This window comes from Triturus cristatus, chromosome 7 (genome assembly GCF_964204655.1).
Source record: "Triturus cristatus chromosome 7, aTriCri1.1, whole genome shotgun sequence".
NCBI lineage: Eukaryota > Metazoa > Chordata > Amphibia > Caudata > Salamandridae > Triturus > Triturus cristatus.
In genome coordinates this window covers 640,317,156-640,333,753 of record NC_140590.1, presented here as the reverse complement: position 1 = coordinate 640,333,753, position 16,598 = coordinate 640,317,156, and the positions used below count along the sequence as shown (strand labels likewise).

The 16,598-nt window shown below is 55.2% G+C and overlaps 1 protein-coding gene across 3 annotated transcripts in view; it reads right to left on the bottom strand.

Annotated features, from left to right (window-relative positions):
- The window catches only part of HELZ (helicase with zinc finger), a 2,003,166-nt gene that overhangs the window by 251,529 nt on the left and 1,735,039 nt on the right, over positions 1 to 16,598 (bottom strand). The window lies entirely within an intron of this gene.

Below are 16,598 nucleotides of genomic sequence, written 5' to 3'. Positions count from 1 at the left end.
AATAAATCGCCCACCATCTGCACGCCCAGCTCCTCCCAAACGGCCAGCCCAGACCAATCGCCCCCATGTGGGAACGCCGTACACATTCCCAAAGGGATCTCCGGGGCATAGGGGCGAGTTATCGCAGCCCTCCTCTGGCACCTGTTCCAGCACAGCCGGAGGGTACGCTCCTCCAGAGTAAGCTGGGCTAGGTCCAACCGCTGCTGCAAGACTATGAAGGCGAGCACATGCCGCGGAATCAACCTGCCCTGTGGGCCCTCTGGGCCTCTATACTCCCTGGCCACCGCCTGCGTAAGCCATTGGAGTTGGGCTGCCAGATAGTACCATTCAAAGTCCGGGACTGCCAGGCCCCCCTCCGCTCTCGGCCGCCGCAGTGTGGTCAAAGCCACCCGCCTCCTCCCCGAGCCCCGAATGAAGCCCGTAGACAGTGCTCGGAGCCGTGCGAAATACGACGCAGGTATCCATATAGGCAGGGTGCGAAAGAAGTAGAGGAGGCGTGTGTAGGAGAGTAGGGTCTGCTTTCTATGTTCACCCCCACTTTTTGCTTTTGCTTTACTGGTTTTCGACTTAGATGTGGCTGTGGGCCTGCTAATCAGACCCACAGCCCTGCTGTTCTCTCTCTAAATTGATACTATGTACTTTAGGTGCATAACCCATTTGGATAGGATCACCTTATTGGCCCATGTACAGTGTACCCTAGGTACCCAGGGCATAGGTGTACCCTAGGCCTACCAGGGGCTGCAGCATGTATTATGCCACCCCTGGCCTGGCCTTCCATTTTGACACAACTGGCTGATCACTCAGCTGGGGCAAGGTCGTGTAATCACCCCTTGCTTAAGTGTAGTATTCCTATACCTAACTTACATATAGACACATGTGTACCTATCAGTCACTCCTATGGCAGGCCTTAACAATCCTGGAGGCAGAGTGCTTGGTAACATGTGAGATGGTGCTCTAGCATGAGCTGAGCCTGTCTGCAGCTTTCGGAACCATGTCCTTATAGCTGTTCTATGATATAGCCTACCATATACTCTTAAAGTGCCTTATAATCTTAAACGGTTATGGTAACTATGGTTTGGCTTTATCGAAACATGTCGTGTAAGGTGTCTAACACTGTGGAATAATACCCCCATACCACTTCTGGACATGAGGATATTATTCCCCCCTTCTAGAGGGAAAGACATGTTAAAATCATACTTCACTGTTAGCCTCTGACCAAAGCCTCAGCATCACAAAATGGATGCTGCTGCCACGACACAAGTCTGACTTCCTGCTGCTGGGAGTGATCCCAGCCAGGGAGGCCTGGACAATAGGTTTCCTGCTTGGGGAGGTGCTAGCACCTCCCCAGACAGCCTTTAGTGTATTGGGGCAGGGTGGGCTGAAAGGAATGAGACATGCCTGGGGCACACAAGGTGTTCCTTGCATAGTCCAGTTCAAACCGGCGCTGGGGCACTCCAGCCCCAGCTCTGGCGCGAAACTGGACAAAGGGAAGTGGGTTTAACCACCCCCTCCCAGGTCCCACCCATAAGGCGTGACCTAGCAGGTATCCCAGCCCCCCAGATTAGTATAAGAGTGGGAGTTGGGCCTCGAGACTTTAGATTATCCTGAACCTGCAACTTGAACAGAAACTCTGGACCTTCGACATTCGACAAAAGAAGAAGACTGAAGAATCTCCCTTGTGGCCAAGGAGTGGCTACCCTGTGCAAACAGGCACCATCAAGAGACTACCCTTTGCTTTGCTAAAGTTCTACGAGGGACCGACTGCAGAGCCCGACCAGAGCCTTGACTTCCAGACTTCTCCGACCCTGATCCACATCCACAGCAGAGCTGAGATCCGTGGAGGCGACGAGAGACGTGGGACCGGCTACCTGGGAAAAGTGGCTAGTATCTTCAAGCGCAGCTTCTGAGGCACCCTTGAAGTTGTGCACCGGGGATTGAGAAGCCCCAACCCCAAGCACCATCTGCACCGAAGACCAGCCCCCCCACACTCCACGAGTCCTGCGTGGGGCCCTTCTGCATTTTCCTGCTTGCCGCGTCTGTCCGGTTGCTTGCCCGCTGGCTAGTGGCCTTTGTGACGACGCATCCTGAAATCTTCACCGCTGGTTTGGCTCCTCCAGACTGGCTCCTGCTTCTTTGGAAAAAGAGAAGCACCCCAGACCTTCCTGGTCTGCACCAGAAGCAAGTCCTCCGTTCTTCGTGGGTTCCGCATGCCAAGGCTTGGTGAGTCCTAGTCCAACTTCGACGCCGCCGACAGCAAGAGCCTTCGTGGGACAGCTCGCCTCCTGGTCCTGGTCGTCCTCGACGCTTCCTGGTCCTCGTGGCTGCAGCGACAAGCTTCACCTTCACCTGCAATCTTCCCGACATCGCCTGGTTCCACGTGGTCACTGGCTAGTGACCTTGACTCTGTCCCTTCTGCTTGCAGGTCTCCTCTCTTCTTGATCCCAGCCTTGGGATCCACCGGACACTCTTCACTGACTGCCTGTCAGCATCTTTCTTCAGGCATCCATAGGAGTCGACGGCGAAACCCGACGCAACTTCACCCCTATGCACCCGCAGCCTGTGGGCTAGGTACCTTGGGTACTCCGGTGCTCATCAGGATAGTGACTATCCTAGTGTCTAGTTTTCCAGTCTCGACTTCCTAGCTACTCCGGAAGTGTCCTAAATCTATCTATTTCTAAACTGTACTATTGCTAGTGACTTTTACGCATTACGCGTGAGTGTTTCCACTCTGCACCTGAATCCCGTGGGCCTCCCACTTCCTAACCTTTGGTAGTATAGTGTAGTCCCAGCGATTCCCTAGGCCTAGGCCTATCCTATTTCCGTGACAGTGGTCCTTACACCACTTACTTAGTATATGGTTTGCGTGGCCCCTAGGGCCTAACTGTATTACTTACCTGTGTGACTTAATGTATGCATAAATAAGACTGTGTTGTACTTACCTCTAATCTCATAAAGAGTGCTGAGGGTTTGACTAGAATAAATACACTTTATTTTATATATATATCTGTTGTGGTGTCCTTTCATTTGGTATTCAAGGGATTATATATGGTATCACAGCTGGCTTCACATGCCATTCAGAGTTTAGCCTAAGACTGCTCTTGTCCATGCTACCACTAGGATAGCTGGTCTACAAGGTTGACTTTACAACCAATCACCATAAGGGTATTTGGACTGATATAAGGTGTACACTAGAACTAGTGACATCATACATCAGGCCAACTTCTCACAGCGTGGCAACGCCACCATCTTCAACAGCGCTACCCTCCCGGCACACGAAAGTGGGAGCGTACTCCAGAAACTCATGCTACCACGCAAGCCGCGAATGGCTCTGCCAATATTCCCCTCCAGCAAATCAGGCTGGGTGTGGTAGATACTAACCCCCAAATATCGCAGGCAGCTACCTTCCCATCGGATCACTCCCAGCGACTGGGGGGCCCGGCCGCCCGGCAACAGCGGGAACAAGCATGTCTTGCCCCAGTTGACCTTGAGCCCGGACAGGCGACCAAAGGCCTCCAACAATGCGATCGCTCCACGCAGTGCGCCATCTGCATCCGCCAAAAACATCAGCAGATCATCTGCATACAGGGAGATATAGTGGGCGTCCCCCCTCAATTGTACTCCAGCATAGGAGCGCCCCAGTCGGGCATGTGCTGCCAACGGTTCAATGGCCAGGGCGAACAACAAGGGGGAGAGCGAGCAGCCCTGCCTCGTCCCCCTCTGCACCGGGTAGGAAGCCGATATGGTAGCCCTCGTCTTCACCCGGGCCGTGGCATCGTTATAGAGCAAGGTGGTCCAGCGCACAAAGCCGTCCCCCAGACCAAATGCCCGCAGCACTCGGTATAAATAGGGCCACTCTACACTATCAAAGGCCTTTTCTATGTCGACCGACAGTGTGCAGGCCTCCGGGTATACGTCCCGGTCCATCTCCATCACCCGCAACAAACGTCGAACTGAAGTGGCCGTGTTACGCCGAGGGATAAAGCCCGCCTGATCCGGGTGGATCAAGGCGGTCATATGAGTCAACAGGCGTGACGCCAATATTTTACTCAAGATTTTGTAATCCACTGTCAGCATGGAGAGCGGGCGGTACGCCGTGCGTGCGCCGGCCACTCCTCCAGGCTTCAACAGGGGCACCACAATTGCCTCCCGAGCGGAGGCAGGTAAGCGCCCAAGTCGCCAAGCCTCACTGTAAAGGACTTGCAGCTGCGGCGCCAGCAGATCCGGGCAAGCCGCATAGAACTCAATGGGTAAACCGTCCGCTCCCGGGGTCTTTCGCCTGGCCATATGTTTAATCGCTGCGCGAATCTCGCCCAGTGATATGGCACCCCCGAGGTCCTTCCCGCTCTCCGGGTCCAGCCGGGGCAATCGAGCCGCCAACAGAAACTCGGCCAAGCCGTCAGGCTCCCCCTGCATGGTGCTATCATACAACCCTGCATAATAACTAGCAAACTGCTTATTTATCCCCGTCTGAGAATAGACCGGGATTCCCCCTGCCTCGACCAAAGAAAGTATCGGGGCACCTCGGGCTGTCGGGGTCGCTAACCATGCCAGGAGAGATCCCACCTTCCCTTTCCGCGTGCGCCCGGGTAAGATAGTCCTTATGATCAAAACAGCAAAGCTTCTCCACACACACTGCCACGCCCTCGCGCGCCTCCACAACCGCAGTCATCTCGCCCTCCCCTGCCTGATGCGCGCATTCAGCCGTCCGCAGTTGGGCCTCCGCCCCGCAACCTCCTTCAGCAAAGTCTTACGCACACCAGCGGTGGACGATATACAAACTCCCCGAACAACCGCCTTAAACGCGTCCCATTCTGTCGCCCGGCTCGACGCCGTTTCCGAGTTATTCCTAAAATACTGCTCTATGCATCCGCTAACCTCAGCCCGGAAAACCGGGTCCTCCAGCAGCAAGGGGTTTAGGCGCCACGTAGGTATCGCCTGCCGCTGCCTGGATCATTGCAGCACCCCCATACAGGGGTTATGGTCAGAGATGGTTTTAGCCAAATATTCACTATGACGCATCAAAGTCTGGACATCCGGGGAACACAGTACACTATCCAATTGGACATACAACTCGTGGGGGGCTGAGTAAAAGGAGTAATCCCTATCCATCGGGTGATGTGTCCGCCACGTGTCCACCAACCCCCAAGTGTCCTGCCAAGCTCGTCTGCTATTGGCCACCCGACGGACCACCGACTGTGCAAGAGGCGGGTGGGACCGATCCAGCTCCACATCAGTCACAGAATTAAAGTCCCCTCCCATCATCACCGTCCCCGTCAAATATGCCGCGAGCTGCCCCGACAGTCTGGAGAAGAAGGCGGCCTGGTCTACATTAGGGGCATACACACTACAGAAGGCCATGTCCCTCCCATCCAGTCGCCCTTGTACTGCTACAAATCTGGCCTCCGGGTCCACAAGCGTCGCCAACGGCTGGAAAGGAACCCCCGCCCTCACCCAAATCAGGGCACCCCGGGCAAACTTCGAAAAGGTAGTATAGAATAATTGGCCCCGCCAGCGCCGCTGCAATGCCTTCCCCTCCTCACGATCTAAGTGGGTTTCTTGGAGGAAGGCTACCTGGACCCCTCTCCGTACCAAGTAGGCATGGACTTTATATCTCTTCCCCATAGAGGTGAGCCCCCTCACATTCCAGGTCAGAAATCTCAATTCAGGTGGGGTCCCCATCCCATCGCCTAACCAACCACCCTTTCCTAGCCCTCCGAGGCACACGGACATTCCCCTGAAACCCCGCAACTCCCCAACTCCCCGAACGCCCTCCCTTCCCCAGAACAGGTGCTAAACCGCAGTTACCCATCCAAATACCACCCCAAGCAACACCTAACACTCTGGTAGCCACCAGCGTCTCACAACGTCCGTGAGGGTGAGGTGGTGGCTCTGCACCAGACGGTCCTGTCGACTGTCCCCTTCTGTGCATCCGCGCCCAGTCTCTGCAATTCCTCCCCCGGTGTTCCTTGCCCCTCAGACCTCCCGCTCTCTCCTCCAGGCCCCCCCAATAATCCCCCGCCCGCAATCCGTCGTCAGGTACTGGTCTCACTCCCAACCCCGCAGAGCCAGGCCAGGGCCCCCTCCCCACATACATCTCCCGCCCTGCCCATGCCCCTCTTACTGCGCCGAGGGGAATCCCCGAACCTTCAAGCGTCCAGCAGTTCATCCGCTGTCCCTGGGGTCACGTCAGGCAGCAACTCCACTTCCCCGCCAGCACCATCCGAGAGGGAGGCCTCCGAGCCCCTCTTGGAGCCCGAATCCTCACTGGGCTGGGAGGCCGCGGCCCCCGATATTACAGAGACTGCCCGCAGCGCAGCCCGCCGCTCCAGCACCGTCTGGGACGCTCCCAGCGATCGGACCCCTGCCGTCCGTATCCTATTGCGTCTGCTGCGACGGGCCCTCGTCAGGGTCCCCGACGGCACCTCCTCGTCCACATGTCCGGACCGATTCCAACCAACTCCAGGCCGCTGCGGGGTCGGTGAAGAAGGATGTCTGACCGTCCAGTACAACTCGGAGGCGGGCCGGGAACAATAGGGAATACTGCAGGCCCTCGTCCTGTAGTGCCTTCTTCACCGCCTGAAAGGAGGAGCGCCTGCGCTGGACCTCCTTGGGGTAATCTGGATAGATAGAGACCGGGACATTCTCCACTTGATAGGGGCCCAAGGTTCTAGCCTTCTGAAGAATAATATCGCGGTCCCTGTAGTGCAGCAGACGGGCCACCACCGGCCTGGGAGGTCGGCCCGGATCCGGGGGCCGGGCCGGAACCCTGTGCGCCCTCTCCAGGGTGTAAAACTGCGTAAGCCCCCCCGGCGCCACCACCTCCTTCAGCCAGGTCTCCAGGTAAGTCAACATGTCTCCCCCTTCAATCTTTTAGGGCAGTCCCACCACGCGAATGTTGTTGCGGCGGTTACGCCCTTCCGCATCCTCGGCCCTCTTCTCCAGGATCGTCACCCTCCGTAGAAGGTCCGCCGTCTGAACCTCCAATGCCTTCTGCGCCGGAGCCACCAAGTCCAACGCGTCCTCCGTTTGCTTGACCCTGTCCGCCAGCTTCCTGTGGTCTGCTCGAAGCAGTCCCAGATCGGAGGACACCTGCGCAATGTCCGTCTGCAACGCAGCTTGGGTGTCCGCTATGGCCTGCAGGATTTGGGCCATCTGGCGTTGCTGGAGTCCCACCGCAGAGTCCACGCGTGTCCCGCCATCCCGGTCACCGGCTGAATCGCCCACAGAGTCCGCCGGGTTCGCTCCCAGCTTGGGTCTTGGTTTGCCCATGCTCCCGGGTCAGGGAGCCCACCAGGGGGCCGCAAGGCAATCTACCTCCAGAACAAGTCCCCAAAGCAGTGGCTACGACGGAGCTCTTCACCAGCTACAGGGCGCCACGCACCCCTGCCTCCGACCGTCGATGACGTGCTCCCCGAGGGGCCCCAGCAATGAGGACCCGCGCCGCTCCCCGATACCCATCTTCCTTGCAGTGCGGTGCAACAGTAGCCGGCCCCACCGCGTTACGCTGCCTTGTTCCCTCACCGCATCACCGAAGCAGGCACCGTCCTCCAGCCGTTCGGTCTGGGCTGCAGCCCAGGTCCAGGCAGTCCACCTCCTCTGTGGCCCCCACGGAGCCGGCCGTCCCACTCCCGGTCTTCAGCCAGCGCCTCTGGGGTTCCCGCAGCCACTCCGTCACCAGGGTTGCCGCCCCCACCACGGGCCTCACTCATCTCCTCGGGCCGCTGCCCCTCCTCTGAGCATCTGCCGCAACTGGGCCCTGCTGCGGAGGGGCTCCAAGCACCAAGCCTCTCCCCCCGGCTGGGCTCCGACCCGGTCTGCCTTCCGCTGCGGTGGAGCCGCCACTTCCGGTTTCCCCCGCCGGGCGTGCCTCACTACCGGGCGGCCCTCGAGTCACTGTGGGCCGCGGCTGCACCTCTTCTCACAGGCCGCACAAAATGGCCGGTGGCGGCTCGCGTCCGCCACTACTCCTGTCACGGTGCCGCGCTCCGCTCGGCTGCGCCGTTCTCGGGGTCCGGACCAAGCGAGGCTGCCCTCCGGGCGTCTCGGAACACCGGGGCTACAGGTTGTGCAGGATTTTGGCTGGGCTGGATGCGGAGCTCTTTGCTCACGCGTCCATGCCCGTCGGCAGCCAAGCCACGCCCCGTAGAAATGGTTCCTTTATAGTGAAAGCCTGAATTTCACTCGCACTTCTAGCTGACGTTAGAGCCAGAAGTAAGGCAACCTTCCAGGTAAGGAATTTGAGTTGAGCCTTGTGGATAGGCTCAAATGGATGTTTCATTGATTGCATTAAGACCGTGTTGAGTTCCCACTCTGGTGGAGGAAGTCTGACCGGAGGAAACTCCCGGAAAAGTCCTTTCATGAATTGCTTGATTAAAGAGGACGAACACAGAGAAGGAAGATGAGCACTCTTTCTGAATCTGGAAAGTGCAGCTAAATGGACTTTGACTGAAGAGAAAGAGTCCAGATCTTGCCAGATGTAACAAATAAGGGAGGATCTGTTCCACAGGAGCTTCCACCGGGTGAACGTGGTTAGCTTCCCACCAACAGCAAAAACGTCTCCATTTTAAACGGTAAGTTTTAATCGTGCTGTGAGCTCGTGTTTTTGTCAATATGTCCGACAGTCCTGAGGGATGTCCAGGTCCTTGAATTCTAAGCAATCAGGAGCCATGCGTGTAAATGTAGAGACTTGAGGGTCCGGGTGGAGTACCTGACCTCTGTTCCTCGACAGCATTGAGGGCGTCGGAAGAAGACGGATCGGCTGGTCCTGTGATAAGAGCAGAAGCTCTTAAAAGCATTACTGGCGTGGCCATCTGGGTGCAATCAGGATGAGACGGCAGCCCTCCAACTTCATCTTGCGTATGACTCTCAGGATTAGAGGTATGGGGGAAAAGCGTAAGCACAAATCCCTGACCATCGCATGGACAGGGCATTCCCCCTTGACCCCTGTTGAGGGTATCTGCTGGCGTAATAACGGCATTTCTTGTTTTCTTTCATTGCAAACAAATCCAGTGTCGGCGTGCCCCAAGCTCTGAATACCCTGAGCACTTGAGCCTGCTCTAGTTCCCATTCGTGGTACAAAAGGGGGTGGTGATGGACGGAGCATCAGAACCAATCAAACACTCACACCCAGTCAACAGATCTGGGTTTGATCCATCACCGTTTTTTAGCCCACTCTGCCACCCCAGTAAAGACATGGCCATATGCAAATCAGTCTGACCCTGTGCCTCATGGGAACAGTCCAGCCCGAACTGCCAAGCCATGCCTTCCCTGGACCGGAAACAAGCTTCCTAGGACCGGTTTCTGGCATTTCAGCCGTCTTCAGCCAGGCTTGCTTGAATCCAGTGGCAAAGTGAGCAAGGGACTCACGTCTGAGCATACCCTGCCAACTTATGGCGAACAAAGCGGTACAAAAGGGGGTGGTGATGGACGGAGCATCAGAACCAATCAAACACTCACACCCAGTCAACAGATCTGGGTTTGATCCATCACCGTTTTTTAGCCCACTCTGCCACCCCAGTAAAGACATGGCCATATGCAAATCAGTCTGACCCTGTGCCTCATGGGAACAGTCCAGCCCGAACTGCCAAGCCATGCCTTCCCTGGACCGGAAACAAGCTTCCTAGGACCGGTTTCTGGCATTTCAGCCGTCTTCAGCCAGGCTTGCTTGAATCCAGTGGCAAAGTGAGCAAGGGACTCACGTCTGAGCATACCCTGCCAACTTATGGCGAACAAAGCGGTACAAAAGGGGGTGGTGATGGACGGAGCATCAGAACCAATCAAACACTCACACCCAGTCAACAGATTTGGGTTTGATCCATCACCGTTTTTTAGCCTCACTGGAAGTGCTGTCATGCGACCTAGCTCTCTTGCTAGAAGTAGAGGCTCTGTCATCCTCCTCAGCCGAAGAGGACTTAAGCCACAATAGCACTCTCACCTCCCTATCCCTAAGAGTCTTTGTAGGGAAGGTGCGGCAAATTTTGCCTTATGTTTGGGGTAGAGGCAGTAGATGCAGTCCACATGTTGGTCATCAATATGGACCCTCTTCCTGGCGCAGGTTCTGCAGGACTTGAACAAGGCCTTCTTGTCAGACATGATGAAGAAAGTTGAAAAACTGAGTGGCACTCAGGGAGACTCCCTTCCACACGACGTGCGGTGAAAATCTGAGGAGAACTGGCTCTTCTGTGAGGGTTCTAGAAGGGTGCTGATGTCTGATTGGTTGGTACCAATTCTTTGGTTCTTTTTGCATAATGACGTAGATAGGCTGCTAAGGTCTAGACCTTAGGCCTTTTCTTTGGGCCTATTACTACTACTAACACTTTTGGCACTACTTTTTTATTTACCATGGGTCTCCCGCCTCGGCGACGGGGAATGATTCAGGCATGTGAATCTATGAAAGATACCCCAATACTGGATAAGTGGGCAGAGTGACAGTTTGCCCTAGACTACTTTTGGTAGAAAGGAAGGGATGTGGTCGAAGCACAACCTTGTCCGGATGAATCGCCCGGAAAGGAGCTTTACAGGAAAGAGTTTGGAGCTCACTCACCCGCCGAGCGGAGGTGATGGCCCCCAGGAAGACAGTTTTCAAAGTTAATAACCGCAAAGGACAGTTATGAAGAGGCTCAAAGAGAGCGCACATCAAGTATGTGAGAACCAGGTTTAAGTCCCATTGAGGCATCACAAAAGGAATAGGAGGGAAAAGGTGAGTAAGGCCTTTGAGAAATCTATTGACAACCGGGGACTTGAAAAGAGAGGGCTGATCAGGCAGCCTAAGAAAAGCTGAAAGAGCAGAAAGGTAGCCCTTGAAAGTGACAAGAGCAGAGTCATGCTGGGCCAAAGAAAGAAGGAATAATAGGACCTCAGAAAGAGGGGCAGCAAGAGGATCTACAGCTTTCGCTGTGCACAATGGCACACATTTTTACCACCGACAGGCGTATACCCTTTTAGTGGAGGAACGCCTGGCTGCCATTATTACATTACAGACCTCAGGAGGCAAGTCAAATGGAATCAGCTGTCACCGCTCAATCTGAGGACCATCACCTGTTGCTGCGACAGGAGATCCTCCCGAAGAGGCACTCGGATCGGGGGATCTACGCTCATACTGAGTAGCTCGGGATAGCAAACTCTTCCAGCCCAGTCCGGCGTCACAAGAATGACTTGGGCCCGGTCGCGTCTGATCTTCTTCAGCACTCAGGGCAGAAGTGGTATAGGAGGAACGGCGTACAATAGACCGCAACTCCACTCGCAACGAAAAGCATCTCCAAGCGAGTGCTGCCTTGGAAACTCCCCACTGCTGAAAGAGACCTTGCACCACCTCCGAGTGGAGACGCCATTCGTGATCCAACATGCACCTGCGGCTGAGTTCATCCGCCCTGGCGTTCAGTGTACCTGCCAGGTGTTGAACCACTAAGGAAATGCCTTCACGTTCCAGCCATGTCCAGAGATGTAGAGCCTACTGACATAGGGTCCACGACCCCACCCCGCCCTGCTTGTTGTAGTACCACATGGCAGTGGTGTTGTCTGTGAACACCTGCACTACTCTCCCCTTGACAGAGGGAAGGAATGCTTTCAGTGCAAGTAGGATTGCCCTGAGCTCCAAAAGACTGATATGAAGCTTGGACTCCGCCGGAGACCAGAGGCCTCTGATTTCCGCCTCTCCCATGTGGCCGCCCCATCCCAGGAGGGACGCGTCTGTCACTACTGTGTGCTCCGGTTTGGGAAGGGATAGGATCTGCTGCTGACCCAATGCTGGTTCGTGAGACACCACTGCAAGTCCTATGCAGTGCCCTCCGAGATCTAGACGTAGTCTGACAGGTTCCCCCGATGCTGCGTCCACTGGAACTTCAGGTTCCACTGCAGAGCCTGCATATGCCATCTGGCATGATAGATCAGCAGGATGCAGGAGGCCATGAGGCCCAGCAGCCTCAGGGTCTTCCTGACCAAAACCCAGGACCAGGGCCGAAAGATCGGAATCATAGCCCGCATGTCCCGGACTCGCTATTCAGGAGGATAAACTCGAAAATGCGCCGTATACAGAACCGCTCCGATGAAAAGGAGCTTCGGAGAGGGAATCGGGTGCGACTTCGGCACGTTGATGTAAAACCCCAGCAAATGCAGGAGGTCGGCCGTAGTCTGGAGGTGGGAGACGACTGCCTGGGGCGAGCCCGCCTTCAACAGCCGGTCATCGAGCTAGGGGAAGACTAAAACCCCTGATCTGCAGAGATGAGTTGCGACCACCGCCATCACTTTCGTGAACACCCGAGGGGTGCTGGTAAGGCCAAAAGGGAGCACGGTGAACTGAAAATGCTCGTGGCCTACCGTGAACCGTAGGTAACACCGGTGGGCCGGCAGGATGGGTATATGAAAGTAAGCATCCTGCAAGTCCAGCGCTACCATCCAGTCTTGCGGGTCTAGGGCAGACAAGACCTGAGCAAGTGTGAGCATCTTGAACTTCTCCTTTCGGAGGAAGCGATTGGAGTTCCGGAGGTCTAAGATAGGACGCAGGCCCTTGTCCTTCTTTGGAACCAGAAAGTAGTGAGAATAACAACTACGACCTACTTCTGGCGTCTGAATGCGCTCGATGGCCCCCTTGACTAAGAGGGCCTCAACTTCCTGCTTGAGAAGTGACAAGTGATCCCCGACATGCGGTGGTACTGAGGTGGCATGGCTGGAGGGGTAGACTCGAAGGGAAGGGAGTAGCCCCTTCGGACTATTTGCAGAACCCACTTGTCCGAGGTGATGGTGCGCCAGTGTGGAATGGGATGGCGAATCCTGCCACCCACTGCCGTCTGGTGGGCCTGAAACACCAGGCTAGGAAGGTTTTGAGGCGGTGGCAGGGGCGGTGGTGGATTGACCTGCCCGCTGCTCGCGGGACCCACCACGGCGGGTCCCACAGCCGTGGCTGCGCTGAGATTGCGGCTGCGCAGGTTTGCGGGTCTGAAAGGAACGCACTTGGGCACCTCGACCCTGACCTCAAAAGGAGCGAAAAGTGGACCCCGAAGGCGAGACCCAAGGACTGGGAGGTAGCCCGAGAGTCCTTATAGCATTCCAGGGTGCTAGTTCCAGGGTACTATCCGCCTTGTCACCAAAATCAAAAGGCATGTCCAACAAAGTGTTCTGGACATCCCCGGAGAAGCCAGTAGTTCTGAGCCAAGCGTAACGGCGGAGCGCCACCGTTGTGGAAAGTGCCCTGCCGAGGGAATCGGCCGTGTCAAGCCCACAACGGATAGTACATTTAGCATTATCCCTCCCTTCGGTAATGTCCTGGGAGAGAACTGCCCGTGCTTCCACAGGGCACTGAGGCAGCACCTGTGCCACTGTGTCCCACAAAGAATGGGAAGAGCAGCCCAACAGGCACGCAGTATTCACAGCTCGAAACTCGGAACTGGCAGAAGTGAAAATCTTTTTCCCAAACTTCTCCAGTTTCCTAAATTCCATGTCCAGAGGAGCAGAAGGGAACGCGCTTAGCGAGGCAGAAGCCTGGACAACCAGACTCTCAGGCGTCGGGTGTTGTGTGAGAAAGCTGTGGTCGCCCAGCGCCGGGCGATGGCGGCGTGCCACACCCTTATCTACAGGGACCCCTGAGTTAGGTTTGGTCCAGGTGCTCAACAGGATGTCAGAAAGCGCCTCGTTGAAGGGCAGCAGCGGCTCCGCGGAGGAGGACGGTGGCTGCAGCACCTCGGTCAGGAGATTGGTCCTGATAGGTACAGAAGGGAGCTTGAGGTTAAGAGCCTCAGCCGCCCTAAGCAACACCACTGAAAAAGTCCAAACCTCCTCCGTAGCCACGGAAGAAGGGGACAGTGTACCAGGGTGTGGAGAGAAATCCAGATCCACTAGACTCTCCATGTCGCCTTCACATTCAGGCTCATCCTCGCATTGAGCAGCAAGAGGGTCTTCAGACCCATCCCAGTACTCCCCTTCGTCCACTGGTTGTTAAGGAGGCCGTTAAGGATGAGGTGCCCGGGAAAATGGGAAAAATTCCCCACCAAGAAATGGAATCAGGGATAAGAGACCAATCCTGGTTTGGTGCCGTCCGGCGGCAGAGCCGCACCCGGCGCCGGCGAGGCCGGCGCCAGAGACGTCGCAGGGTATGGAGCCAGCATAGCCGAGGCCAAAGGCGGCGGCACGGGGGCAGATCCACCCTACGGGTCCGCGGGGCCCAAAGGTGCTCTGGAGGGACCAGATGGGGCAAACGAACAAGTTACTTACCTTCGGTAACACATTTTCTGGTGGATACAGTATCTGCCTGTGGATTCCTCACCTTATGAATATCCCCTGCGCCAGCATTCCACGGAAATATTTCCTAGCTCCCCGCACCGACGAGGTCGTCTCAGCATCATGGCTCCGCACGCGGCTCCGCGTGACGTCACCAGGACCATAAGAAGACCACGTCGGCGTGATGACGTCAGTTGCACCCATTTTTTCCGTGCCACCGAGGCAAAACGGGCGGACCGACCATAGAGACAATGCGTACACAGTATTCACACAGTGTAAAGTGAAAAAGGAAAGCAAACATTTCCTATAAGCTCACATTTCAAATAAGTCAACCATGGACAAATGGAGGTAATAAAATCTTGAGTACACAAAAACATCAAATAACCAATACCTCATCTTTTAAGGTATAAAAGGGTGGACAACGAGGAAGTGGGTGGGTCAGTGAGGAATCCACAGGCAGATACTGTATCCAGAAAAAGCGTTACCGAAGATAAGTAACTTGTTCTTCTGATAGATACATCTGCCTGTGGATTCCTCACCTTATGAATAGAATCCCACAGCAGTCCAACCCCCGGAGGAGGGTGTCCACCCTTCTATACCAAAAAAACTTGCAAAACAGAGCATGCAAAATGACCATCCCTCCTCACCTTGGAATCCAAGCAGTAATGCTTCGTGAAAGTGTGGAGGGAGGCCCAAGTTGCGGCTTTACAGATGTCCAATACAGGAACACACCTGGACAAGGTAGAAGTAGACGAATTAGCCCTGGTGGAATGAGCTCTAAGGCCTACAGGAGGCTCCTTACCGGCCAAGGAGTAACGTATCTTGATGCACAAGATGATCCACCTGGATAAAGTGCGCTTGTGCACTGCCTTGCCCTTCATACGACCAGCATATCCAACAAAGAGCTGATCATCTTGACGGAAGGCTTTTGTTCTATCCAAATGGAAGCTAATCGCCCTCTTTGGATCCAAACGATGAAGCCTCTCCTCCTCCTTGGAAGGGTGAGGGGGGGGGATAGAAAGTAGGGAGGGTAATGGACTGTCCTAGATGGAAGGGAGTTACCCCCTCAGGCAGAAAAGCAGCCCTGGTCCTGAGTACCATCCTTTCAGCATGTATGGTCAGAAAAGGAGGCTTTGAACTCAAAGCCTGGAGCTCACTCACTCTCCTAGCCGAAGTGATAGCCACTAGAAAGACCGTTTTAAATGTCAGAAGTCTCAATGGACAACTATGCATAGGTTCACACGTAGAACCCATTAAAAAAGTCAACACCAGATTTAAATCCCACTGGGGCATAATAAAAGGTGTGGGCGGAAACATGTTAGTAAGCCCCTTAATGAACCTTAAGACTATTGGAGACTTAAAAAGAGAAGGCTGATTGGGCAAACAAAGAAATGCCGACAAAGCTGACAAATATCCTTTAACAATGGCTACAGCACAACCCTGCTGAGCCAAATGAAGTGAAAAACAAAGAACATCAGAAAGATGGGCTTTCAGAGGATCAATAGATTTCTCCCCACACCATCTAACAAATTTTGACCACCTGTAGGAGTAGATAGATTTGGTGAAGTGTCGCCTGGCCGATAAAATAACATCCACCACGTCAGGCGGGAGAGAAAAAGAATTCAGGTTGCCCCGTTTAAGCTCCAGGCATGAAGGTGCAGGCTCTGGAGGTGGGGGTGTAGAACCTGCCTCTCCATCTGAGAGAGGCGGTCTGCCCTGAGAGGGAGACGGAGCGGAGGGTGCGACGAGAGGTGATGAAGGTTCGTGTACCACACCCTTCTTGGCCAGTCCGGGGAGATCAATGTAACTTGGGCCCGGTCTTGGCGAATCTTCCTCAGAACCCGAGGAATCAAGGGTATGGGAGGAAACGCGAAAAGGAATTGGGAGCTCCAACTCAACTGAAACGCATCCCCCAATGCTCCCTGCGTCGGAAACTGGAGACTGCAGAATGACGGGCAGTGCGCGATCTCTAAGGTGGCAAACAGGTCCACCCGAGGAGTCCCCCACGTTCGGAAGATGTGTCGAACTACCTCTGGATGAAGCCTCCACTCATGGTCGGAGGAGAACTGCCGACTGAGACTGTCCTCGCGCACGTTCAACACCACGGCTAGATGATATGCCATCAAGCAAATCCAATGGTCCTGAGCCCAGGAACAGAGCCGCAACTCCTCTCTACAGAGACGGTATGACCCTACTCCTCCCTGCTTGTTGACATACCACATCGCGGCAGTGTTGTCTGTCAGGACTTGAACCAACTGACCGCGAATGAGCACCAAACGTATATCCCGCAATTCCAGAAGATTGATATGAGACAATCTTTCCTCTGGAGACCAAACACCCTTGATCTCCAGATACCCCAGATGAGCACCCCCACCCTAGGGTAGAAG